General features: G+C 42.0%; 1 long non-coding RNA gene and 1 pseudogene across 1 annotated transcript; one reads left to right on the forward strand and one right to left on the reverse strand.

Annotated features, from left to right (window-relative positions):
- Nucleotides 1-355: 355 nt before the first annotated feature.
- On the reverse strand, nucleotides 356-24,677 carry LOC115898378. The gene is made up of 4 exons (XR_004058111.1): nucleotides 24,408-24,677; nucleotides 2,169-2,329; nucleotides 937-1,091; nucleotides 356-476 (listed from the first exon to the last, which is right to left on the reverse strand). It is a non-coding gene; the product is annotated as an uncharacterized LOC115898378 (long non-coding RNA).
- On the forward strand, nucleotides 20,918-21,245 carry LOC115898377 (annotated as a pseudogene).
- Nucleotides 24,678-26,608: the final 1,931 nt, after the last annotated feature.

A 26,608-nucleotide genomic window follows, 5' to 3' on the forward strand; every position in this document is an offset into this window, starting at 1 on the left:
ATGCTTTTTGAATACAAATAAGAGATCTATGAAAAATCTAGCCATAGCTTCACATGTCACCGATTCCCAGGGACAGAAGTAGTCAGAGCCTGGACTTTAGATGTCGTAGTCCCTCCCTGCTCACCTTCCCAAGGACCACCTCCAAGGAGAGCTGCACAGAGGGCCACAGTCCAGGATGCCAGGATGGCCCTGAAGCCCATCCCCTAAAGGTCCCCTGGAGGAGACTGCTTTGCTATTTAGAATGTGTCTGAGAAAGCAACCAAGGCTTAGGGATGGGTGAGCACCCCCACCTCTTCCTTTGCTCATGGGAAAGATATCCATTTTATGTCATATTTGACACACAAACAGTCTCTGGCACTGGGAATGCAAAACAGAAGAAGTATGTCAGGATGGGTGGGAAAAGGGGGTCAGGGAGAAGACTCACCACAGTTCCTCCTTCGACTTAGGCCACACCAATGACTGGTTCTCCTCTTCCCCTAGACAGCCAAGACAAGGGGGGACAGGACTAGGAATCAGAAATGCCCCCTAAAGTTCAGACCCGGCCGGAGGAAGGGTGGTTTATACCCACAGCAACTCTTTCACAGAGTTTGCAACATTATTGCTAAAGCTTCAGTAATTCACCTATCAAAGGGACAATTTTTGCTATAATTTCTTCCATGTACTACCAATATTATAACACTTTTATTTAAGTAAATGTGTATAAAAAGTTTCTTCATATCCACTGCCATGCATTTTTAAAATATAAAACATGGGCATATGCAAAAATATAGCCATAAATGATAGATAAGTATAAAATTAAATACAAATTTTAAAATACATCATTAAATTTGAGAGAGATCTTGTGCCTGCAATCATTCTACACCTGAGATGTGCCCTCTCTGCTGAAAAGGGAGACAAGGGAGTGCCAGGGAGATGTGAGAAAGGATAGGCACTGACCTGAGGCCTTCTTCTCCACGCAGTCAGAAAGATCACTGTAAAATCTTCTCGCAACCTTCAGAGCTAGTGAGAGCTGGATATAAATTTCAGGTCTGCAATTTCCTGTGTAACTTCTTCCTCTGTGCTTCAGTTCCTTTCCTCATCTGGAAAATGAGCTTAACAAAGGACCACAGTGACATACGGAAATGGAGTACAATATGCATACGATTTTCAAACGCACGCTGAAATGTCAAGTCATCTATCACTTTGAAATGTTTCAGAGAAAAAAAGAGACAGAGATAGAAGTAAATGAAGGAAAATGTCAATTGTTCTATCTACCAGGTACATATAGGGATGTCCATTGTACTAGTCTTTCAGCATTTCTTTATGTACCCATGTATGCAATTATGAGAGAGAGGAAGGAGGGAGCTGGATGTGCTGGCCAGTCCCAGAGCATAGGTACTCTTCGCTGAATCTGTCCGGCCATCTCCCAAGGTTCCAGGGTTCTGCGCTGCTTCCCAGGTGCTGATGAGGGCTCCAGGCTGAACGCTTGGGGTGGCTCTGTGGTACGTGTGAAGTGTGACCTCATGAAGCCATGGCTACAGGATGGTGCTCAGGGTGCCCTCTGTGTAGCATCCCTTGGAGAATGTCCTTAGGAAAGTGAGTAGGGAGGTTGCCATGACCCCATCCAACCTGAGCCTGACTTTGACTTCCTCCTCCTCTTGTGAGAGTTTGAGACATGTGCAGCCATATGTAGACTTTTCATGCCTTTTTTTCTCTTTTCAGATACATTAATCAGCTGAAATCCAACCTTATGTTAAAAGAGAGACACAGCTGGAAGAAAAGCATGTCCCACTGACTCAGGAGAAATGCAAAACCACTGATAATCTCAGCTCTGACAAAAAGGAGGCTGTGGAGCTAGAATCTTCCTTATAGAGCATTAGCCTTTAGGATGTCAGCAGGAACTTGGAGCCTGCCAGAAAACCTCGAGAACTGAAGACGGTCAACTTAGTTCCTTAGGAGGACCTGCAGGAAGAGAAGTCCAGGCCCAGAACAAGAGGAGATAGCTGAAGTCAGGGAAAAGGTCCAGTTTCTAGAAGAGGAATTATGAGTCATCCCACAGCAAGTAGCTCTTCCAAACAGAGCCACTGGTGCACAGCTGGTCCCTCACAGCAAGGGGGCCTCCCTAATTGGAAAACAGAGCTCCCCTCCTCTCTGCTCAGCTTCCACTTAAGCTGCCAGGTTATGCTCACCTCGCTCCTCCTTCCATCCAAGGAACTGTGTATGATATTTCAAGGCCTCATTTTCCTCCTCCCTCCTTGCCTCTTTCTCTTCCTTTCTCTCCTTCTTCCAGATGCCATGCGTGGATCCCACCATTTCCACCACCGTCAAGACCTCCCCCAAACTTCACAGCCTGAAAATAGAAATGCGTGCCTGCAAAATTAATTCAGTCTTCAAACAAATCAACTATTGCACTTCCAAAACTACGCCAGGAAACTTGGAGCTTTCCTTTGTCTTGCTTAGAAAAAAATTTAATTGTGCCTCTCTCCTTATTAGTTTCTGCAGCTGCTCCTGCTTAAGAGATTATATTTTTTGCTAGATGAAGCTATAATATCCAGAGATTTATAAATGATAAGTATATCATTTACAAAATGATTATATATATAATTACTTTTTATTTTGCCCTCTCGAGAGTATAAAAACTGTATTGTAATTTTAATTATGTGTCCATTATAACCTCAACAATAATGTGAGTAGTATGAGTATCAGCAAGAAAAAATATTTTTCACTTTAAATGTTGTCTTTGTTTGCCCAAATGCTATATTATAGTTAAAAGGCAAATGTAAAAATTGTTTCATACCTATATAAATATTGATTGGCTTTAAAAAACAGACACATGAACTATTTTCTTCAAAACATACCTTTCTAATATTACTCAAAGCAGCTCACTTACACTCTTAGCATATGTGACAAAATTTATCCATAAAATGAAATTACAAAAGGGACTCTTTGTCCAGATCCGGACCAAATAGCCACAATGTATAAAACACAGTATCAAAATGAAATTAAGTTGTAAAGCCTTCATAATGATTTCTAACAATACTAAATAGTTTATAAATACTATACTTATATAAATAGTTTACTTATCTGTGAAAAGGAACTAGTAATGGGAACCCGTCATCAAGAGAGTCATTGTATAACTAAATAGAATCATAAAAATAGATGCTATTTTAAAGCATTTAATCTTATAAAACTTATTTTAATATTACAAACAAAATAGAAAGAACTAATGTATTAATTAAAATCATAACCTTTAGCAACTTTAAGACCTAAGGCAAATACTGAACTAAATCAAGAAATAATTTTTGATACCTAGACAAGTCCTAAGAACAAGATTCAAAAGACTAAATATAATTTTAATTTACCCTTATTTCTTGAGATGGCTACAAATCAACAGGGTACGCAAATGACTTTTATGATTACCTAAATTTGTTTTGCTATCTTAAATTTGCTGAAAATGGCAAAATTTTAAAACAATTCAACAGTTTTCTAGTTTTCTTTTTTGTTTGGGGAAAAAAGCAGGTTAATTTGGCTACATATAATAATATAAATGGTTGAGTAGACTAGTGCAATAATTACAGAAAAAAGGAAGGAATATGTATATAAGATAATTGATGTGATTTGATTATTAAAAGCATTACAGTGTATTAAGACAGTATTTTATATATATTGTTTTAACAAATATCAACAGGTCAATTATATTTTGAAGTTATAGTTAAAATATTTACATTTATCATTTAATTTTATGCTAATTTACATGCATATACCTAAATACAGCCATGAAGGTTTATTTATCTTTCCCTGCAAATTGTTACATAAATAATATATAAAATTAGTAAAATTAGAAGTAGAGGGCTTGGTTTTCCTTTTTTTTTTTTTTTTTTTTTTTTAAGTGACTGTCATTCAATAAGGTCTGTGCTCCATACAGTATTACTCTTAAGTACAAACTACCTCTACTGTGAAGGCCCAAAATAAACTAGTTAAATGGACTAGTTAATGGGGAATTCATGCTATAGTCAACACTCCCTGTGTCATTAACATATGTACAATTGGAGAGATGGAATAGTCTGTGATTGGACTGAAAGAAAGGGGCATGGCTTAGATCCCTAGAGCAGACCCACTTGGACTTGGACTCATGTTTTCATGGCCTGGGGTTAGTCATCCAGGCCCCTGGCCTTGGAAAACTAATGAATAGTCATTTTGTCTTTCGTAAGTGCCTAGAAACCATTTGACTGATGCATCTTGTACTGAGTCTAAAATACATCACCATTGTCATGTGAGATCACTCAACAACTCATCTGATAACAAATGGAGTAAGAGGTACTAATTTGTCCAAACACAAAGAATGTTCTCTAGATGGTCTCCCAACAGGCAGAATCTCAGTAATGGTGAAAAACCTCAATATCATGGATTAATTACCTGTGGCCTAACTTCATCTGCTGTTGGCCAAAAGTCAGAATTACAAGAAAAACATATCCAAAAGCCGTCAGCTTGCACTAACAGCAAGACCATGATGTTCTACTGAAGATAAACAATTTCACAGAACACCTACATCAGATCAATTCAACATGGGACCATGATAGAGTAGGAAAAAAGTCAAATCCCTCGGAAGTTATGTCTGAATACAAACACGAGAATACTGGAAATATAAAAACAATCCAATTTCTTCCTCTCTCAGCTCACATGAGTGGCCATTGCCTTTTTGCCAATTATATCTTCAGTTCCATTCCATTTCTCCCACTTCCAAGGTAAAATATTAAGTTGTCCATGCATAGATTTAATTTTACTTCCTGACAGTATCCAACCCAGGAGAGTACCCTGCTTCTTCAGACACCCCCCAAAACCACCTAACAAGTTTAAATCCTGAAATGCTTCCTGATTTCCTCATGGTGTGTGGTCTCCTTTGTTGCAGCAACTAACACAGGCAAATATGTTTCACTGCAGATGTATTCCTTGGGAGTTTTGACTGACAGGCAATGATACCACCAATGACTCAAACACTGAGTCATTTGATCCAAAAATGATCAAAAGCCAGTGAATACAGAAAAAAAATGAGAAACAGCAATAATAATTTTCACACACCAGACATGTGCCAGAAGGTATTTTCACATTTGCCTTTATCTCACGCATCAATTATATGAAAGCGTTCTCATTAGAGTAATTTTATAGTTCAACACATTAAGCTCAGAGAGTATAAAAGGCTTGCTCAAGGTAATTTTCATATCACGTCTACATTTGCATATGTTTTATAGCATTTTTAGCTAGGAAACGCTAAGGCTAAAATTCAGTTTTAGGTTTCTCCAGCTCTCAAATCTTTCCCTCTATGACATGATACCTCCAAATACTATTACACTGCTTTAATTAGATTCAAGAACAAATTCTTCTGACTATCTTCATGGCAGCTTCAACAAAAATCCAAGAGACCTGTTAAATTTACTAGTGGAATTCTGGAGGGTAAGAGTGACAGCTGTTGGTAAGAGGAAATACGGTGCTAAAGAGACATGTTTTGGGGTCAGAGGAAATTGAGGAACTATATTAGGAGATGGATAAAGGAAGGAGGAGCAGCCTGGAGCCATGAAAGGAGAACTAAACTTCCTTCTGCATTAGATGATGTATTTAGGATTAAAACGAATGGGTCATGGAAATGGCTGTAAACCATTCACATATTTTTTTCTTTTTTTTTTTTTTTTTTTTTTTTTGAGGCCGAGTCTTGCTCTGTGGCCCAGGCTGGAGTGCAGTGGCGTGATGTTGGCTCACTGCAACCTCCACCCCCAAGTTGAAGTGATTCTCATGCCTCAGCTTCTCAAGTAGCTGGGATTACAGGTGCCTGCCACCACACCTGGCTAATTTTTGTATTTTTAGTAGAGACGAGGTTTCACCATGTTGACCAGCCTGGTCTTGAACTCCTGACCTCAGGTGATCCACTTGCCTTGGCCTTCCAAAGTGCTGGGATTACAGGTGTGAGCCACTGTGCCTGGCCCCTTTCCTATATTCCAATCCAATAATCCTGATCCTGGAAATTTATCTTAAGTAATAATTTAGCAAATAAAATATACATATATATGTAGAAGTGTTCATTGTAGCATATATTTGCAAAGATTTGGAAATAGCATACATATCCAACAATAAGGAAATAAAATAGCACATTTTATGGTTTATACCATGCAATATTATACAACATAAAAATATAATTGTGAATAATATATGAATAGAAAAAGGCTTAATGCCTAAGGTTCAGTTACACACAAATCAGAAAACAAATAAACAGGAAAAAATAAAACATGTATGAGAGTCACACACAAAGCTGCTGGAGAAACCTTCCATCTTCTCTAAGAAGTCATTCCCTACCCTCAAGGAAGACATCAGTCACCTGGACTAGATGCTTAGCTGCTACAAGAGGACACCTGGAACCAGCCCCAAGAACTTTGCCTGAGAGCATCTGAAAGAAAGATCAGCCACCCTGGTCCTTCCCTGAGGTTACCAGGGATCTGGAAGTTGCCTCTCCAGTTGCTACTGAGAAGGTCCCACACCTTACATGCTCAACAGCTAAATAATCTACAGCTTTCCTTTGATGCCCCTCCTTCCTCAAAGGAAGGACCAATTCCACTATACCACACATTCCGTTTGCTTCTGTCCTCAGCATAATCAGAGACGTGCTTACCCCACACTGATCTGTAGTGCCCCAACTGGACCTAATCACTTCCTCTCTTCATCGTCCCAAATTAACCACCTCTCATCAGCAAAATCACTTTTAATCTCCAGCCATATCCTAAAAGTTATTATTATTATTATTTTTTGAGAGGTCTCCTTCTGTTTGCCCAGGCTGGAGTGCAGTGATGTGATCTTGGCTCACTGCAACCTCTGCCTCTCGGGTCCAAGCAATTCTTCTGCCTAGCCTCCCAAGTAGCTGGGATTACAGGCATGTACCACCATTCCTGGCAAATTTTTGTATTTTTAGTAGAGATGGGATTTTACCATGTTGCCAGGCTAGTCTCAAACTCCTGAGCTTAGGTGATATGCCCTCCTTGGCCTCCCCAAGTGCTGGGATTACAGGCATGTGCCACCACGCCCAGCTAATTTTTGCATTTTTAGTAGAGACAGGTTTCCACCATGTTGGCCAGGCTGGTCTCAAACTCCTGACCTCAGGTGATCTGCCCATCTCAAGATCCCAAAGTGCTGGGATTACAGGTATGAGCCACTACTCCCAGCCTGTTCTCCCTTTTTTCTTCTGAGTGAAACTTGGCTGGCACTGGAGGACATGCTTTACCTGAGCCCCCTTAAAAGATGCACTGCCTGATTTTCATTATGGCCCTGCAAGCAAGTAGCAGTAATGCAGGATTTTTTCAGTGCTGCTTGGCCAGCTGGAGATATCCACAGCTGGAAAAACCCACACCTGAGCCTCACTCAGCCCTGGGCTCACAACAGGAGGCACCCTGGCCACTCGACGAGCCAGGCCACACCTGGCTTGTACTGTGGCTGGATCCCACCCTGGCCACTCGACGAGACAGGACACACCTGGCTTGTACTCTGGCTGGATCCCGTGTTCACCACAGGATCCACACCCAGCCCACAGCTGGGCCAGGCTGGGGATGCCTTGACCTGCCTCCACCCTGTGCACAAGCATTCCAACAAGGGGAATGTGGTGGTGCTTGAACAGGGATGCCAGTGACCCTGAAGCCCCAAAGGGGATGTTATAGCCTTTTTCATATCCACATTCAGTGGGTCTCAAGTTCTTGTCCCATGTCCAAGAAGAATGAGATTACGCTGACAGTCAAAGGGTGAGCAGGGCAGAGAGTTTTACTGAGTAACAGTTCCCAGCAGAGAGGGGATCAAGAGAAGGCAGCCCCCTACCTGAAGTTGGGCACTCCCCCCACCTGAAGGCCGGCAGTCCCCACCAACTGTGGCAGAGTCCAGTGCTTTTATGGGCTCAGAATGGGGCAGTGCATGCTGATTGGTTTATGAGTATGCAAGAAAGGCTAAAACAAAGGCACCAATCAAAGGTGGGTAAGAAACACAGTGCAAGAAACCACTTAGGAAAGGGTAGCTATATGCAAAATAGGTGAAAGGTGGGGATCAATCAGAGGAAAACATGCCAAACGAGAAGAGAGGTTCTCAGTCTGGTCCATGGATTTATCCAAGACTTGTAGCTGGGCTTTCAGGCTTTGAACTGTCTTTGGTTTGAAGGGGAATTTCACTGGGGACCCACCCCATCTGCCTAGGCATTTGACTGCCTCCTGCCACTATCAGAAGAGTGAGGTGGACCTCACTTCAAGGGCACTGCAGTTGAGGAAATCAAGCATCTGGAGCAACAGGTTATTGGACTCATAATCTGTGGGCACAGTGAGTTGCCCAAAGTTCTACATGAGTAACCATGTACAGAAAGCCAGTGATCCAAATGCTAAATGCACTGATTCAAGAAGTGGGGTGTGGGGCATTGAAAGGTGTTGAGTAGATGGCTGCAGTGGATAAGAGAAAAGGCTTGATTCTTCAGTCTGAGGTTTTTGAAAATGAAATAGCTTGGAATGTGGCATTGAGGAGCAAGTTGATCTCCATGTCTTGAGGTACCTAGGTTGTTGCAGACAAAGCAGTCAACATATGTGAGCGCAAAGTGGATGCCCACATCTCCCATTAAATCCATGAACTGGTCTGCATTCGTACCCCATATTCCATTTTCACTGTCTAACAAATATCCCTGAGCAAACCAAAGATATCCTTCCCCTTGCAGTCTGCACCCCATTCTCTCTTGACTTCTCATTGATAAGTAGAAGGTTCTGCCATTATTCCCTCTCCTTCTGGCATCATCCATTTCTCCCACAGAGAAGAACATTCCCATGAGCCTACAAACATATTGTTTTTAAATCTTTCCTAGATTCCAAGAACAGATACATATTTTATTTTATTTATCTGTTCCCTTCAACACAAAATTCCTCAAGAGATTTGTCACCATCTCCTCTTCCTCTTTAACCATTGTAATCATGATTCTGTCCCCACTGCACCAAGAAAGCAACTCTTATCAAACATATGATCAAAGTTAATATCAATTTCTTGTTCCCATCTCACTGATTGCAGTTGACACTTTTTTTTTTTTTTTTTTTTTGAGATGTTTGAGACAGAGTCTCACTCTGCCGCCCAGGCTGGAGTGCAGTGGCATGATCTCGGCTCACTGCAACCTCTGTCTCCCAGGTTCAAGCGTTTCTCCCACCTCAGCTTCCCAAGTAGCTGGGATTACAAGCACACACCACCACGCCTGGTTAATTTTTGTATTTTTAGTAGAGATGGGCTTTCATCACATTGGCCAGGCTGGTCTCAAACTCCTGACCTCAAGTGATCTGCCCACCTAGCACATCCCAAAGTGCAAGCCACCCCACCCGGCTGACACTTTTGGAATATTTCTTCCTTAGGTTTCTTTGGTAGAAAACTCACTAGATATTTTGTCTCACCAGTTGTTCATTTTCTCTCCTTCTCTAGACTCTGCTTCTCTCTCAGAACTTTAAATTATTACATTCCCCAGTTCTCGGTCTTCATTTATCTATCTCTTCTCTCTCTCTCTAAGAAATCTCACCCATTCTCACTGCTTTAGAAACTATCTGTACTCTGGCTCCCAAATCTATATCTCCAAACTAATCCCTCCTGATTTCCAGGCTTGTAAATCCAACTGTTGACTCAGCATCTCCACTTGTTTAATAGACATCTTGCACATAAAAGAAATCTTAGTCCATCCTTCTCACTCTAACCTATTCCATCCTGTCTTCCATACCTAAGGAAATGAGGCCACCAACCACTCAGTTGCTCAGCCTGAAAACCTCCAAGTCATCTTTTTTTCTCCACTTCGCTTATAGTCCATGTCCATCAACACACACTATTAGCTCTCCCCCTACAATACATGTCCCAACTGTGAACTCTTCTCACCACCTCCACTTCTCACACTCAGCCCAGCCATTCTTGGATGCCACCTGCAGCACAGCAATGGCCTCTGGATGTGTCTTGCTATCTCCATCCTGCCCCTCAGTCCCCTCCCACTGTGCATTTATCATCTTGTCACAGCTAGAGTGAGCTTTACAAATAGAAAATATACATGTATAATATTGAATTTCTGAAAAGATGTTCGGTCTCAGCAAGCAACTAAACATTTTGAAATTAAAATAACACATTGCTCAATGTAGTGCTTGGCACAAAGTGACTTCTCAATGAATATTTATTGTATACATGAAAAACAATTTTTCATTTACGAATTGGCAAAACTTTTTAAGTATAAATGTACAGTGTTAGCAAGGGCTCAGAGAAATGGCACTCTTCACACTTCTGGAGAGACTGTGTTTTCTATCAGGAAATTTGTCTCAAAAGTCTCCGAAGTGCCCATATATTTTGAACAATTACTTTCTTTTTTTTTTTTTTTTTTTTTTTTTTTTTTTTTTTTTTTTTTTTTATAATGGGAGACTTCAACACTCCGCTGTCAACATTAGACAGATCAACGAGACAGAAAGTTAACAAGGATATCCAGGAATTGAACTCATCTCTGCACCAAGCGGACCTAATAGACATCTATAGAACTCTCCACCCCAAATCAACAGAATATACATTCTTCTCAGCACCACATCGCACTTATTCCAAAATTGACCACATAATTGGAAGTAAAGCACTCCTCAGCAAATGTAAAAGAACAGAAATTATAACAAACTGTCTCTCAGACCACAGTGCAATCAAACTAGAACTCAGGACTAAGAAACTCAATCAAAACCGCTCAACTACATGGAAACTGAACAACCTGCTCCTGAATGACTACTGGGTACATAACGAAATGAAAGCGGAAATAAAGATGTTCTTTGAAACCAATGAGAACAAAGATACAACATACCAGAATCTCTGGGACACATTTAAAGCAGTGTGTAGAGGGAAATTTATAGCACTAAATGCCCACAAGAGAAAGCAGGAAAGATCTAAAATTGACACTCTAACATCACAATTAAAAGAACTAGAGAGGCAAGAGCAAACACATTCAAAAGCTAGCAGAAGGCAAGAAATAACTAAGATCAGAGCCGAACTGAAGGAGATAGAGACACAAAAAATCCTCCAAAAAATCAATGAATCCAGGAGTTGGTTTTTTGAAAAGATCAACAAAATTGACAGACCGCTAGCAAGGCTAATAAAGAAGAAAAGAGAGAGGAATCAAATAGATGCAATAAAAAATGATAAAGGGGATATCACCACTGACCCCACAGAAATACAAACTACCATCAGAGAATACTATAAACGCCTCTACGCAAATCAACTAGAAAATCTAGAAGAAATGGATAAATTCCTGGACACTTACACTCTCCCAAGGCTAAACCAGGAAGAAGTTGAATCCCTGAATAGACCAATAGTAGGCTCTGAAATTGAGGCAACAATTAATAGCCTACCCACCAAAAAAAGTCCAGGACCAGATGGATTCACAGCTGAATTCTACCAGAGGTACAAGGAGGAGCTGGTACCATTCCTTCTGAAACTATTCCAATCAATAGAAAAAGAGGGAATCCTCCCTAACTCATTTTATGAGGCCAACATCATCCTGATACCAAAGCCTGGCAGAGACACATCAAAAAAAGAGAATTTTAGACCAATATCCCTGATGAACATTGATGCAAAAATTCTCAATAAAATACTGGCAAACCGGATTCAGCAGCACATCAAAAAGCTTATCCACCATGATCAAGTGGGCTTCATCCCTGGGATGCAAGGCTGGTTCAACATTCGCAAATCAATAAACGTAATCCAGCATATAAACAGAACCAAAGACAAGAACCACATGATTGTCTCAATAGATGCAGAAAAGGCTTTTGACAAAATTCAACAGCCCTTCATGCTAAAAACGCTCAATAAATTCGGTATTGATGGAACGTACCTCAAAATAATAAGAGCTATTTATGACAAACCCACAGCTAATATCATACTGAATGGGCAAAAACTGGAAAAATTCCCTTTGAAAACTGGCACAAGACAGGGATGCCCTCTCTCACCACTCCTATTCAACATAGTGTTGGAAGTTCTGGCTAGGGCAATCAGGCAAGAGAAAGAAATCAAGGGTATCCAGTTAGGAAAAGAAGAAGTCAAATTGTCCCTGTTTGCAGATGACATGATTGTATATTTAGAAAACCCCATCGTCTCAGCCCAAAATCTCCTTAAGCTGATAAGCAACTTCAGCAAAGTCTCAGGATACAAAATTAATGTGCAAAAATCACAAGCATTCTTATACACCAGTAACAGACAAGCAGAGAGCCAAATCAGGAATGAACTTCCATTCACAATTGCTTCAAAGAGAATAAAATACCTAGGAATCCAGCTTACAAGGGATGTAAAGGACCTCTTCAAGGAGAACTACAAACCACTGCTCAGTGAACAATTACTTTCATATCTAAATTTTCAATTTAAGAATTTGACTAAGGATGTGCACAAAGTTGTAGCTTCTGCATCTTTGATGTAACCAAATGAAACCTTCAGAAACCAGTTGGTGTCTTGGTGTGTCCATTTGCTTGTTTTGTCTGTCGCTCTAGATGGGTCGGGGGTTAAGAAAAAGGATTTTTGTCACATGACACAGAAACATTTTCCAGGCCTTTGTCCTAAGAGAGGCCAATGTTTCACAACCCTGACTTGAGTTCACTAGTTCGGGGTGGGACCTAGGCAGGATATTTTTAAAGCTCCTTACAGAGTTCTCAGAGTAGTCTACTGAGAAGGATTGACCTGGGTTTTCCTCACCCACAGCAAGAAGGGTTGTTCCCCACACTGCAGTTTTCTGAGAGGAGCCCCCCAAGTGACTTTGCCTGCGATGGGCATGGCTGTGTAGGAACTGAAGGGGCTACATCCTAAGCCCCCCTGACTTGACAGGAGCAACTAAGAATCCTGGTTCAGATAATCTGTCATGAGGGGAAAGCCTCATGCACTCTTCACTTATAGAACAAGCCTCTTTTCCATAAAGCAATATTATAAAGGGGAAGTTTTTTCAGACTCCATCCAAATTGCCATCCAAAATCTAGTACCTAAATTAGTTAGATTTTCTGTGAATATTTTAGAATATTGCCTGTCACATGGTGTTATGAACTGAATCTGTACCCCCAACATTCACATGTTGAAATCCTAACCCCTAATGTGTTGGTAGAGATGACTCTCTTTGAAAGGTAATTAGATCATGAACCTGGAGCCCTCACAAATGGGATTCGTGCCCTTACAGCTCTCTTGATCTGTTTTCACCATGTGAGGACACAGTGAGAAGATGGTCATATGAAAACCAGGAAGAAGGCAACGAATCAGCTGGAACCTTGATCTTGGACTTCCCAGCCTCCAGAACTGTGATAAATACATAGTTTTCTTTAGGACCTCCAGTTTATGGTATATTTGTTATAGCAGCCTGAATGGACTAAGATACATTATGAAAGTTCACTTTCCTCTACTATAAAATGGGTGGAGAATAAAATGGGATAACAAATTGCAAAGTACCTTATCTGTAGCTGGCAACATTTTTCAGGTTAGAATTCCTAAAAGGTTAAGAGTATGAAATCAAGCTACACAGTTACTCCTCCCCTTGCCTTCTTTTCCCCACTGCCACATCTGCCTTGCATTCATTTTGCAGCCTGAGCTTGCCTGCAGAGATGCAAGGCAGGGCTTTGCCCAGCCTGCAGATGTTGCTGGATGAATGGCAGGATGGGGATCCCGAGTCAGCTCCTCCTTTGGCTCTTCCCCTGGCCTCTCCCACCATTACCACTTCTCCCCCAAGGACATGCAGGGGTCAATTACAAGAGCAGGGTGCCTCGTTGGCAGGAAAAACATGGACACTGAATTAGAACAAACATCTTTGCCTGTGGTCCTTTGCTCTCCCTGAGGCTGCTGAGAGGGATCTGGAGACAGCTTCAGGTGGGCTCTTCTGGGCTCTACAGAGACCTGGGGTGGCAGACAGGCCAGACTGCCCAGGCACTGGGGCACACTATCTTTTGAACCAGTTGCTGACTCTAGGTTCACCTTTCCTTGCCATCAGATGACCAGAGACAAGATCAAGGCAGAACAGATGTTGGACCTTCCTAGAGCCTCTGTTTAAAATCAAAGGGGACTTCCTCTTACTGATCCCATCTATCTCAGTAAGAGAAGGAGCAGCTGATCCTCTCTGCTTCTCAAACATCAGTATTTTGGCTAGAAAAACACCAATTTATATTCAGTAATCCAGGCATTTTAGGTGACAATTTAACCTTCCATGTTCAAGGATGGATATTTTTGTTTCATTTATAAAAATTCATTATTGAATAGAAAGAAGCTCTTTGTTGTTTGAAGGGTATATTAATTTCCTGTTACTGCTAGAACATTAGCCCCCACTTTGAGGCTTTGAAGGACACAAGTGCATTGTCTTACAATTCTAGAGGCCAGAAGTCAGACATTGATCATCCTGGGCTAAAATCAAGGCGTCAGCAGGACTGTGTCCTCCTGGAGGCTCTAGGAAAGAATCTTTCTCTGCATTTTCCAGCTCCTTGTGGTCCCTTTCCCCATTTTCAAAGCCAGCGGTGGAGCATCTTCAAATCTCTCTCTCATTTTGACCTCCTCTTCTGCTTCCCTCTCCCACCTTAAAGACCCTAATAATTACATTAGACTTGCTTCGGTAATCCAAAATAACTTCCCGATCATAAGGTCAGTTGATTAGCAACTTAATTCTTTCTGCGACCTTCATTCCCCCTTGCCATGTCACATGATATACTCACAGGTTCAGGGGATTAGGATGTGGACATTGTTGGAGGGTCATCATTCTACCTACCACAGGGAGTATACAACATTTTGGTTTGGCTGCTAAGCAAATGATGACCCCACCTACCTACCTACAGATGAGCCTTCAAACTTCAAAAGAGGGCCTCGGGCCCCAGACAAGGAGCAAGACTTCCCAACACCATCAGGCCACTTTCTGGTGACAATAGTCAGAGTGGTTAGGAATCAGCACTGATGATATTTAGGTGACTAAGGTAGCATGATCAGAGCCCAGATAAGTATTTTGTCCTTGGAGAAAAAGTAGGTCTGTGTCTACTCAAAGCAGTCAGGAAGGGGGAGGCCAGAGCTTGAGTTATGAGGCGATCTGAGCATCAAAGTCGGAAAAACAAAGTTCAAACACAAAATCTATGTGGCAAAAGCAGGGCTGACACTGTGAGACCAAGTCCCTGGCAGAAGCCAAGGGCAATGAGAGTGAAAATGGAATTTAGCATCCAAAAGTAAGCCTACTGAGCTAATGCACTGCTGTGTGCCTATTTGCCAACTGCCCTTATGGTGTTGGGCAGATCAGCCTGGCTTAAGGATACAGGGTTTCGCTGATATCATTTTTCTCAGAGATGACATTAGAACTACATATTCTTTTGATTCATTTTTGTTGTCTCCCCAAAATTAAAGAAGCTCAGTGGTTAGAAGATGACCATGCCCATTAGTAATCCTGATGTGGAAGTGGCATTTGGACATCCTGGCTGGACTCTCTTCCCCACCGGCTCCAGCATCTTTGCAGGTTACCGAAGTGTTTACAAGCTGAAGAGAAATAAGATAAAAACCTGGCATCTTAATGCATGCCACTCATATCTTTTCAAATAGCTTCATATTCCATGGAGTCCCCTTTCATCCAGGTATCAGTGCATTTTCTTCGCTGCAATAACGGACTCACATTGGTGAAGGAAACAGAATACTATCAGAGTGATACAGGAAAGTCTCCATTTTTTTCCACTGTGGCTCAGAGAAAAGAGAGTTAGCATTCAGCCTCTGACTAATGTGCTTCCTAGATTTGAGAAGCAACACAAACCTCAGCTGATTTCATGGTAAAGTGTTATCTAAGCCCATGTCTTTCTTATTGAGGATACAAAGAGCTCTAATATTTAGCCATAATTTCTAAGATGATGCAAACAAGGGAAAATTGAATGGAAGGAAAGCAAACTCAAATAAATACAAGGTACTGTACACCAGATATGAGGCTGTGTGTTTCACGTGCTTTTTTGTGCACCCCTCACGCTAATCCTAGGATATAGTGATAATTCTTCCCATTTAAATTGAGCACTTGAGGCTCACACAGAGTATAAATGACTTGTTCACGGTGATTTTTTAAGCACATGCCTACAGGCTTAAAATTCATTTACATTTTAGCTAGTAAGGGGTAAGACTAAAATACACACTTAACTCTCTCTGATCCCCCATAAGTTTTCCTCTATTACATAATTCTTCTAAATATTATTAGTACTCTGTTAGTTTTCCAAGCAGATTCCACAGCAAAATTCTGAATATCCTCAATGGTGGTTTTAGCACAGATACAAGAGACGTGTTCAAATTACTGATGGACTTCCCGAAGGGTAGGGGTTGGCTGGTAGTGAGAGGAAGCCTGGCTCTGAGAAGGAGCATTGGGGAAACGGGGGAGATTAGGGGTCCTGGTGGGAGAGGGAGAAAGGGGAGCCGTCTGGAGCAGTAGAAGGAGGATTGAACTTGGCCCTGGATTCGATGAGGCATCAGGGACTAAAACAAAAGAATCAATGAAATGGCTTTATACCTTTTATATTCTGATGCAGCAATTGGAATCCTGGAACTGTATCTATCCTAAGGGATAATTTAGCAAATATATAAGCACACACATATACCCAAAAATGTTCATTGCAACATATATTTATAAAGATTTGGAAACATCATACAAGTCCAACAGTATAGACATAAATGAGCAAATCTTTATACTTTCCTGTCATGCCATGTTCTATTTTAAATGTATAATTTGTATGTATTTAAATAAAGAAAAATGCTTGTAAGATTCGCTTTTAAAAATCAGAAAATAGAGAAGCAGGGACAAAAATCTTCACAAAATATATATGAAAGAGAGTGTCTTGGGCTGTGGAAAGAATAGGCTTCTGCTGCTGTGTGTCCTTCCTTACCTGCAGAGAGAGACTGATCCCCTGAACCAGCTTCCACAACACAGTACATCTCTCCCAGCCCCAAAGACCAGCAGGCCTGGAAACCTGGCCCAGCATTCCTGAGCTTCCAGCTGAGCAAGACCAGCCACCAGCTCCTCTTCCCAGCCACTATACCTCAGGCTCCTGCCTTCTCCAGCTCAGAAAGTGAGGCCACTGCCCACTCAGTTGCTCAGCCTGAAAACCTCCAAGTCATCCTTGATTCCCTTCATAGCTCACATGCAATCCATCGGCAAATGCTATTAGCCCAACCTCTGCAATACATCCCAAACCTGACTCCTTCTCATGGTACCCACTTCTCACACTTGCACCACTGAAATGGCCTCTGGACATATCTCTATCTGCCATTCTGGCCCCCTCCCCCTCCAACTATCCACTCTCACCTCAGCTAGAGTGAGCTATACACAAAAGAACTGAGAGGCCGAGGCAGGTGGATCACTTGAGGTCAGGAGATCGAGGCCATCCTGGCTAACATGGTGAAACCCCATCACTACTAAAAATACAAAAAAATTAGCCAGGTATGGTGGCACGCACCTGTAGTCCCAACTACTCAGGAAGCTGAGGCAGGAAAATCGTTTGAACCCAGGAGGTGGAGGTTGCAGTGAGCTGAGATCTTGCCACTGCACTCTACCTTGAGCAACAAAGCAAGATTCCACCTCAAAAAAAAAAAAAATTATAATTAGCTACCAAGTATATGAAAATATGCTGAATCTCAATGAAGATCGACACACTTTGAAATAAAGTAACACTGTCCAATGGAGTAATGGCATATAGAAAACACTCAAGAAATATGTGTTGCACACATGCGAAACTATTTTTCATCTACCAAATGGACAAAGATTTTTAAACTGAAAATTTCCAGAATTGGAAGGGTCCAAATAATCACACCTTTTTCACTTCTAGTGAAATTGTGATTTTTTTTTTAAGTGTCAAAAATATCCTGTAACTTCACATCTAAAATTTTAACCTAAGGATTTAATTAAGGAAGTAAGCAAAATGATATCTTCTTCATCTTTTCAACAACAGGCTTAGACGCTGAGGAATGAAGAAATTAGTGCCTATTTGCTCATTTCTTTATCCTTTCTGGCTGCCTTTGGGAGGAGGGCAAGGACATGCGTATTTTTTTCTCCCAGGAGGCCTTTGTCCTAGGACACTTGATGTGAAGCCTGGCTGCATTTAAAATAATCTAGAAATTTGAAAAATGTATGTATTACTAGGTTGTATCTCCAGAGATTCCAATTTCATTTGGCTCAGGGTGGGGCCCAGACAGGGTATTTTTTTTAAGTCTCTGGGGGATTTTCAGCAGCCAGGCTGAGAGGGACAGGCCTAGGGGCCCCTCCTCCTCCAGGGAAACGGGGCTCCTCCCTTCTCCACATTGCAGGTTTCTGACAGGAGCCTCCTGGAGGTGACCAGAACCTAGATGGACACAGCTGCATGGGAACCTAAAAAAGGCTGGAACCTAAGGCCCCTACCTTGAGAACAGCCACAAGGAGTCCAGGGGCCAGGCTAGCAGTTGACAAGGAATGTCCCTACAATTAGCTTGCTGTGAGCTTACTTAGACAACGGTGCCTAGACAAATAAGCCTAGTACCTGGGCTCCACCCGCAGTAGTGGGGGTGGTGCCTAGAGAATGTTCATGATCCCAGGCCTCTCCCAGCCACGTGCTTGAGCTCCAGGTCCTAGATTAATTCAAAGATAATTGATGAAGTCACAGAAAAGTCACTCATACACTCAGCAAATACTTATTGAGCATCTACTATATACCAGGCACTGATCTAAACACTGGCGATACATCAGCAAATAAAAGACTACAGCTACATCACTAGCAGGGAGAGCCACGGATTAAGCACTAAATGTAATCTGCAAGTAAAACATACAGTCTGCTAGATGGTGATAGGGACTCAGGGGTAAATAGAGACATGTAGGGGTGGGTGTGTGGGGAGGGAAGCTCAGGGGAATAGGAGTAGGTCCTGACCCCTGACCTACTCTTCCTACTCAGGTGGGAGCCTGCCAGAGGTGTTCAGGAACCAGCAGGAGGGTAGGGTGGCTAGAGAGGAGGGGCTGAGGAGAGGGCACCATTGGGGGTAAGTCTCAGAGAGGTGCATAGGGGAGCTTTGGCTTTTACTCCACATGGAATGGAAGCCACTGCGAGGTGTTGGGCACAAGATGAGAATATTGCCAAACAGAACTTGGACCCACCTACCTGGCACAGCAAAGCCAAACACTGACATCAGGATTTACAGCAAGAAAAAGTGAGGCATTTATTGCAAAGTGCCAAGCAAGGAGAATTGGGCAGTTCATGCTTAAGACCAGAACTCCCCACTGGCTGACAGATAAGGGTTTTTCTAAGGCAGTGATATACTTTGTATACTTCTCCCTGCCCAAATCTCATGTTGAATTATAATCCCCAGTATTGGAGGTGGGGCCTGGTGGGAGGTGACTGGATTGTGCGGGTAGATTTCTCATGAATGGCTTGGGCCATCCCCTTGGTGCTGAGCAAGCTCTTGCCCTGAGTTCACATGAGATCTGGTTCTTCAATGTTGTGTGGCACCTACCCCCGCCCCCCCCGATCCCTCTCTCTCAATCTCTCTCTCTCTCTCCTGCTTTTGCCATGTGAGGTAACTGCCCCCCTTTTGCATTCCACCATGACTGTAAGCTTCCTGAGGCCACCTGAGAAGCCAAGCAGATGCCAGCATCATGCTTCCTGCACAGCCTGCAGAACTGTGAACCAATTCAACCTCTTTTCTTTATACATTACCAGTCACAGGTATTTCTTTATAGCAATGCAAGAACTGCCTAATATAGGCAGGAAGGCAGAGGTTACAGGCAAAGTCATAAATCAACACAATGAAGCTATACATTGGCTTGGCCTAAAAAAGGCAGGACATCTGGAAACGGGGTTGGGAGGACCAAAGGTCATAAGTGAATTCAAAGATTTCCTGACTTGTGACTGATTAAGCTTTGTTTAAAAACTTGGGGTCAGTCAAAAGGAATGTTGAGCTCTGGCCTGTGGGCATGACTTTCTCTGGGCACCTCAGGAAGAAATTCAGAATAACTGGCAGGCAGAGTTCAGTCCTTGTTCCCCTTATCTGAGGTCTACAGGCCGACAGATGGCATTTTGCATTTGCTGGGGGTCCGGGTTTATAAAAAACAACTCAAAGACATATGTGAAGATGTTATCTTTAGTTTCTATAGGGAACCAAAGAGTTTGTGGCTCTAGTTTCCTTGGCTGTTGTTTAAAACTACTGTTGGCCAGGCACAGTGGCTCATCCCTATAATCCCAGCACTTTGGGAGGCCGGGGTGGGCAGATCACCTAAGGTTGGGAGTTCGAGACCAGCCTGACCAACAAGGAGAAACCCCATCTCTACTAAAAACACAAAATTAGCCAGGGGTGGTGGTGCATCCCTGTAATCCCAGCTACTCGGGAGGCTGAGGCAGGAGAATTGCTTGAATCCAGGAGGCAGAGGTTGCGGTGAGCTGAGATCGTGCCGTTGCACTCCAGCCTGGGCAACAAAAGCGAAACTCTGTCTCAAAAAAAAAAAAAAAGCTACTATTTACCTATTCACTTATCAGGTTGCTCATTTACTTCTCAAGGTGACCTAGGTACCTGGAATTTCCCTTAAAGGAACTAGGATTTTTCTTTATTTCTATGCTTGAGGGCCTTGACAGACCCTCAAAGGGAGCCCTGTTCCATCTCAAGACTGAACACTAATGGTTTAGTGGAAGTGGGAAAATCAGGTAGGACGTTACTGAAGTGACCTGAGGGAAGAGAGAACAGGGACTGAGCCCCAAGTGGTGGCACAGGAATTGTTGATAAGTGGGCAGGTTTGGATGCATTAGGAGGTCAAAGCCAGCATGCTGTTTTGACAAGTGTCAAGAGGGGTGAGAGATAAACCCTGACTTCAAGGTTTTTGGAGTTTCATGTTTTGAATTTTCACCATTTGTGATTCTTTAATACAGAACTGGAACATTTCACCAACCCACAAATCGGCCTGGCCCTCACGTGCAGCATGCCTGGCTCCTCCGGCATCGCCGCTATGAAGAAAGTGGTTCAGCAGCTCCCGCTGGAAGCCGGGCCCAACCATGCTCAAACGCGTACAAGTTTCCCAGGCAGCTGCAGACTTAAAACAATTCGGTCTGCAGAATGCTCAACATGACCCTGTGCTGACTGGAGTATCTTCAGGTACAAATCCCTTCAGACCCCGGAAAGTCTGTTCCTTTTTGTAGTAAAATGAATCTTTCTAAGGTTTTCCAAATCGCTTCTTATGATCCAGTGAATATTCAAGAGAGCTAAATTTGAAACCTGCACAAAAGCTTATCCCTGTAACACATGGGCCACAATATATAAAATTCTGCTTTTGTCAGTCCTTAACATCTACCTCTCTGAATTTTCATGAATTTCTATTTCACAAGAGTAATTGTTTTATAAACACTGGCAGCAGCATACAATAAAACTTAGTATGAAAAAAAAAAAAAAGAACTGGAACATTTCTTGCATCCTGAATATTCCTGTGCAATTCTTATCTATTAGATTCGGGGCACTTCATGAAGGGATTGCTATGACTCTCCTCGCAGCCCTGAGGACTAAGTACAGTCGCCAGCTGTGTGACCAGCAGGAGGGAGACCCTGCTGGAGAGGGGTGAGGGAGGTGGGAAGGGCTGGATGGAATATGCTGAGACCCAGGAGGAAAGGCACGTCCTAACATTTCCAATGAAGGAATAAGGAAATCACAAGTCCAAGTCTTTTTTTTTTCTTTTGAAAGAGTCTCGCTCTGTTGCCCAGGCTGTAGAGCAGTGGTGCAGTCTCAGCTCACTGCAACCTCTCGTCCTGGGTTCAAATGATTCTCCTGCTTCTGCCTCCCGAGTAGCTGAGATTACAGGCACCCGCCACCACGCCCAGCTAATTTTTGTATTTTTAGTAGAGATGGGGTTTCCCCATCTTGACCAGTTGGTCTCAAACTCCTGACCTCAGGTGATCCACCTGCTTCAGCCTCCCAAAGTGCCAAGTCTTTATTGTAAACCATGACTGGCTGCCTGAATTCTAAAATTCTTAGGACTTAAGAAGCAACAAGCCATGATTGACTAATCAGTTGAAATAAAAACAGGTCAAGGTGGACCCACCCTGAGGCTCAATCCCAAATGCCAGTCTCCCTTCCTGCACCCTCAAGTGCACCTGTCTGGCTTGAAAACAAATTCCCTGTATTCGGCCTCAAGCTAAGCTAACGGAGCAAACAATTCCTTTCAGCCAGGCCTCTGCTTTGTTCCAGGGCTTGCGTTTTACAGGGGCCACGGCCCTGGAGCCAGCCTCAGGGGTGAGATTTCTCCTTCTCATGAAGGAAGCAGTGTTGAAAGCAAAGTATTTGATTCCTGTTCTTGAGGCCTAAACATTTAACTGTAAAGTATGTAGTGTTCTGGAATTCTGGCTGTGGTATGTATCAAGCTACGAAAACAACATGCCATCTTGTCTCTCCATGTAACACAGAGGTACAGAGAGGCTGAGATAAAGAAACACATAAATAGGTGGTTAGCTGTGATAGTAAAATAAGGGAACCACTGGGAGAATTTCCATGCTGCTGGAAATTAGAGCTGCCACTGCATAAAAGCTGCATACATTTTGACTTGATATCACCATCAGCTAAGCAGTAGTTATAACATTTTGTCCCTGGAAACGTATAAAGTTAAGAGACTACTTGTTTTTCCAGGAGACAGCTTTCTGAAAAATGTTAAAGCAGATTTTCATAAACAAACTATCAGGCACACACCTATTTTTTTCTATAGCAATTATCACTTTTTACCATAATAAATGTACTTATTTACTTATTTTTTGCAATTACTATTTATTGACTCTTTTATATAAATTTACATAATTTACCTATTTGGTGCATTTATTGATTATTGACTCTTTCCCTCTACTACAATGTGTAGTTCTTTGAGGCCGATGGAGATCGGTGCATGTGGTGGGTGTTGCTGCTGCTGTGGTTGTTGGCCCGGGACACAGCTGAAAACTCAACCCAGGTCTTCCTGGCTCCACGTCTAGAGCTCTATTTTCTCCCCAACTCTAGCTGTGCAGGCGTAGGGCGCCAACCCTAATTCTTTATTACCCTAAAGGTGTTACAGGACTATTTAACTCACAAACAGGGAAGAGATTCTCCCTTTACCAAGCCTCTTCTATTGCGGTTCTCGGTTGCTGTGATATTCTCCACGTAGATATGCCCTTATCTACTATTTCAACCTTAACATTTCTCAGCCACTAATAAATTTTAGTTTAGTTTTGAATCCCAAGCACCCAGGACACTGGGATAGTGATCAAGGAGGAAAGGCAAGTCCTAACCTTTCTAATGAAGGAACAAGAAAACGAAAGCCCAACCCTTTATTGTAAATCATTACGGGGTGCCCAAATCAAACACAAAATGTAATTTTACATGTTACGTAAAATTGGGTGCTATTTTTGAATACCACTGGGTGCTTGGAATTCAAACATAAACCAAACCCCTGCATTAATTGCCCATAGAAATTGATCCTGTAATCAATATCCCTCTGAAATTTTACACTAGATCTCTAGCTGTATGCTTTGAATTAATCTCACATTGAACTCGCAACCTGACACCAGTTTCTGGTGTTTGTCTTTAAGATAAGCAGGCATAGGGTCTCTACTACTCCAGGTCTCCAGAGTTTTTATTAAAAGTATCTTATCTTACATGTATTATAAGTGAACAGGTGCTCACATCCCATAGTGCACTGGGAAAAGTATCCTTGAGTGCAAAATGTCACAGGTTGTACAAATCCCATTGTCATTTCAAGGAGACTCCTCACTACATTCCTAACCAAAAAGCCAAATTGAATTATTATAGAATTCTGGAATAAACCTCCTAATCCTTTCACAAATCTCTGTCAATCTGCTACCATCTGACCACACTGGTATACTGTCCACCCATGTGGAGACTGTTACTCAGACAGATCATTGGAGATTTTTAGTCAGAGTATAATTTATGTGCCAAGTCAACATATCTATCTGGAAAATATTAGAAAAAGTCAATATAACGAAAAGCTTTCCCTTGTCTCTTTCTTGAAATTCTTCTCTAGCTTAACCCAATTTCCTAAGTCACTTAGAGGCCTTTAAACAAAATGAAATCTTAATGATGTCTCTGCCATGAATAATTAATTGTTGGTGTACAATCTTCTCAACAAAATCCATTCTCATTAGATTAGAGGTTTCCGCAAGATACATGAGTTCATTATGGACATTTTTACATTCTTCTTGTATCTTTCTTTCTTTGTCCATTTTATCTGTGCTGTGATCTGGGATTCCATCACCCTGACAGCCTTCCAAAGAGAAGCAGTCGTCAGGCAGTTAAAGACCTTTGAGAAGTGGTAAGGTCTTCCTGCTTTAAAAAATGGCAGCATAACTGGAGAGGAAACAATGAACAGTGAAGGCTTGAACTGACCATGGTGGTTTGGTCTTTCAGTGGGAAAGAGGAGGATCTAGGAAAGATAGGCTTACCTGTCCTCTTAGAAACTTCTACATCCGTCGGTCTTCCATCTCATAAGAAAGCCTTGAAGACCAGAAAGTCCTGGGAAGAAAGGAACATTGCACCAACCCAGCCTCTTGTGGTTTCTTTTCAGATGCTGAAATGCAAGGTCATAGACACAATGGAGAAACTTTAGAGGCCATTTACTGCTCATTGGACAAATAGTTGGCCACTGCCATGAGTTACAGGTCTAGCCACTGTGCTTTTATGAACTTCATCCCCATCCCCTTCCCAATCCCTCCTTTTCATTCTTCCCTCCTCCATCCTCACATACAAATGTGTTCAATTGTTCCAACTGTATTGCTGAACCAAGTTAGATTCATTAAATCTGTGTTTGCATTTAAAAACCTAATCTGGAAGAAGAAAAGAATCTCAAACACGTTTGAATTTTTCCTCCTAAATATAAAGTATATACACTGGATTATGCCTAAATTACTGTATTTTAAAGTAATGATTCAAAGAACAGTTAGGCATAGGATAGGCTTTGCAGATGTCAGGCACAGAGTTCTTTGTTTCACACATTTTTTACATAGCTGGAATCACCCAAGAGACACAATCTTGTATCCTGTTCTTGTTCATCTGTCATGTACATTTCTGAGGTTACAACATTGTTTCTACAAACATCATTTAGAAATATCACATGGCACTCCATCGAGTCAATATACTCTATTTTAATAAACCATGGCCTTTTCTTTCCATTTTTAAACTATTAATAATGGTGCAATAAGCATCCTTCTGTAAAACCTTTTCCAATATTTAGGACTGTTTCCTTAGGTTCAGTTCTTCAAAGTGGAACTGCTGGACAAAGGAGAATACTTAGGTTTTTGAGATATACTGTGAAATAGCTTTTCCAAAACACTGTTCTACTTTACATTCCCACATATACTGTGAGCTGGACCAAAGTGAAAAAGATCAATAAACTTGCAATTTCAGGTGGTCACAACGTACATAAGAGCCTGACTTTAAATATTTATTATGAAATGTACAGTACATACAGAAAAGTACATAAAAATTATGTGGTTTAAAGAATAATAATGGCCAGACACAGTGGTTCACGCCTGCAATCCCAGCACTTTGGGAGGCCCAGGGTGGGCAGATCACCTGAGGTCAGGCATTCAAGACCAGCCTGGCCAACTTGGAGAAACACCGTCTCGACTAAAAACACAAAAATAAGCCAGGCGTGGTGACACGTGCCTATAATCTCAGCTACTCAGGAGCTGAGGCAGGAGAATCGCTTGAACCCAGGAGGCAGAGGTTGCAGTGAGCCAAGATCATGCCACTGCACTCCAGTCTGGGCGACAGAGCGAGACTTTATCTCAAAAAAAATAAATAAATAATAATAATAATAATAAAATTAACAGCCATGTACCCACTATCCCGTTTAAGAAATAGACTATTATGACCACATTAGTGGCCCCTCATGTGCCTGCGTTAGTGTATCACAGCAGCTACAGACAGATCTCAAAATGCCATTGATGTAAAACACACGTACACATACATTGATGTCCCTCTCACATCACAGTCCATGCAGGCTCAGGAGCTGTACTTGCCACCTCCAACAGTAATTTAAGACCCTGGCTCTGGCCCCATTGAAACACAAGCTCTGGAACAAATTTAAGACTGTTAAGAGTCTTAACAGTAATTTAAGACTCATCATTTCACCATCTTGGAATTTTTCCTTTTAGTTAAGTAGAATAAATAAGAGAGGACACAGAGAACTTACATCTGCTTTTAACTGCCTTTCTCAAGGAGTGACACATCACTGCCTTCTTCGGTAAGAGCTGCCACATGGCCTCAACTTAACTCTAAAGAGGGTTGGAAATGTGGCCTTCCTTTATGTCTGAACAACACTGCCCATCACATATTGCCTCTGCCACAGTCAGATATCTTATCCCTGACAGATAACCCTTCCTGCCTTCTGTGTTAGTCACTCCCTTGCTTTTCTTTAAATAGTGTTGTAAAAATTGCCTAGGAAGCACAAATCTGTGTAAGAGAAGGAAAATATCAACGCTATTCTACAAGGGTTCCCAACAGAAGAGAAGGTGGCAAAATGGGCGTCACAGGCTGGCTTCTGTTTCCCTGAGAATCTATGAGAGCCCTTTCTAGGGATGTGTGCAGGCAAGGTCATGGCTGAGTCATGGAAACCATACATTAGCACAGCTGGGGCATCAGA

The sequence above is a fragment of the Rhinopithecus roxellana genome, chromosome 6, assembly GCF_007565055.1.
Source record: "Rhinopithecus roxellana isolate Shanxi Qingling chromosome 6, ASM756505v1, whole genome shotgun sequence".
Taxonomy (NCBI): Eukaryota; Metazoa; Chordata; class Mammalia; order Primates; family Cercopithecidae; genus Rhinopithecus; species Rhinopithecus roxellana.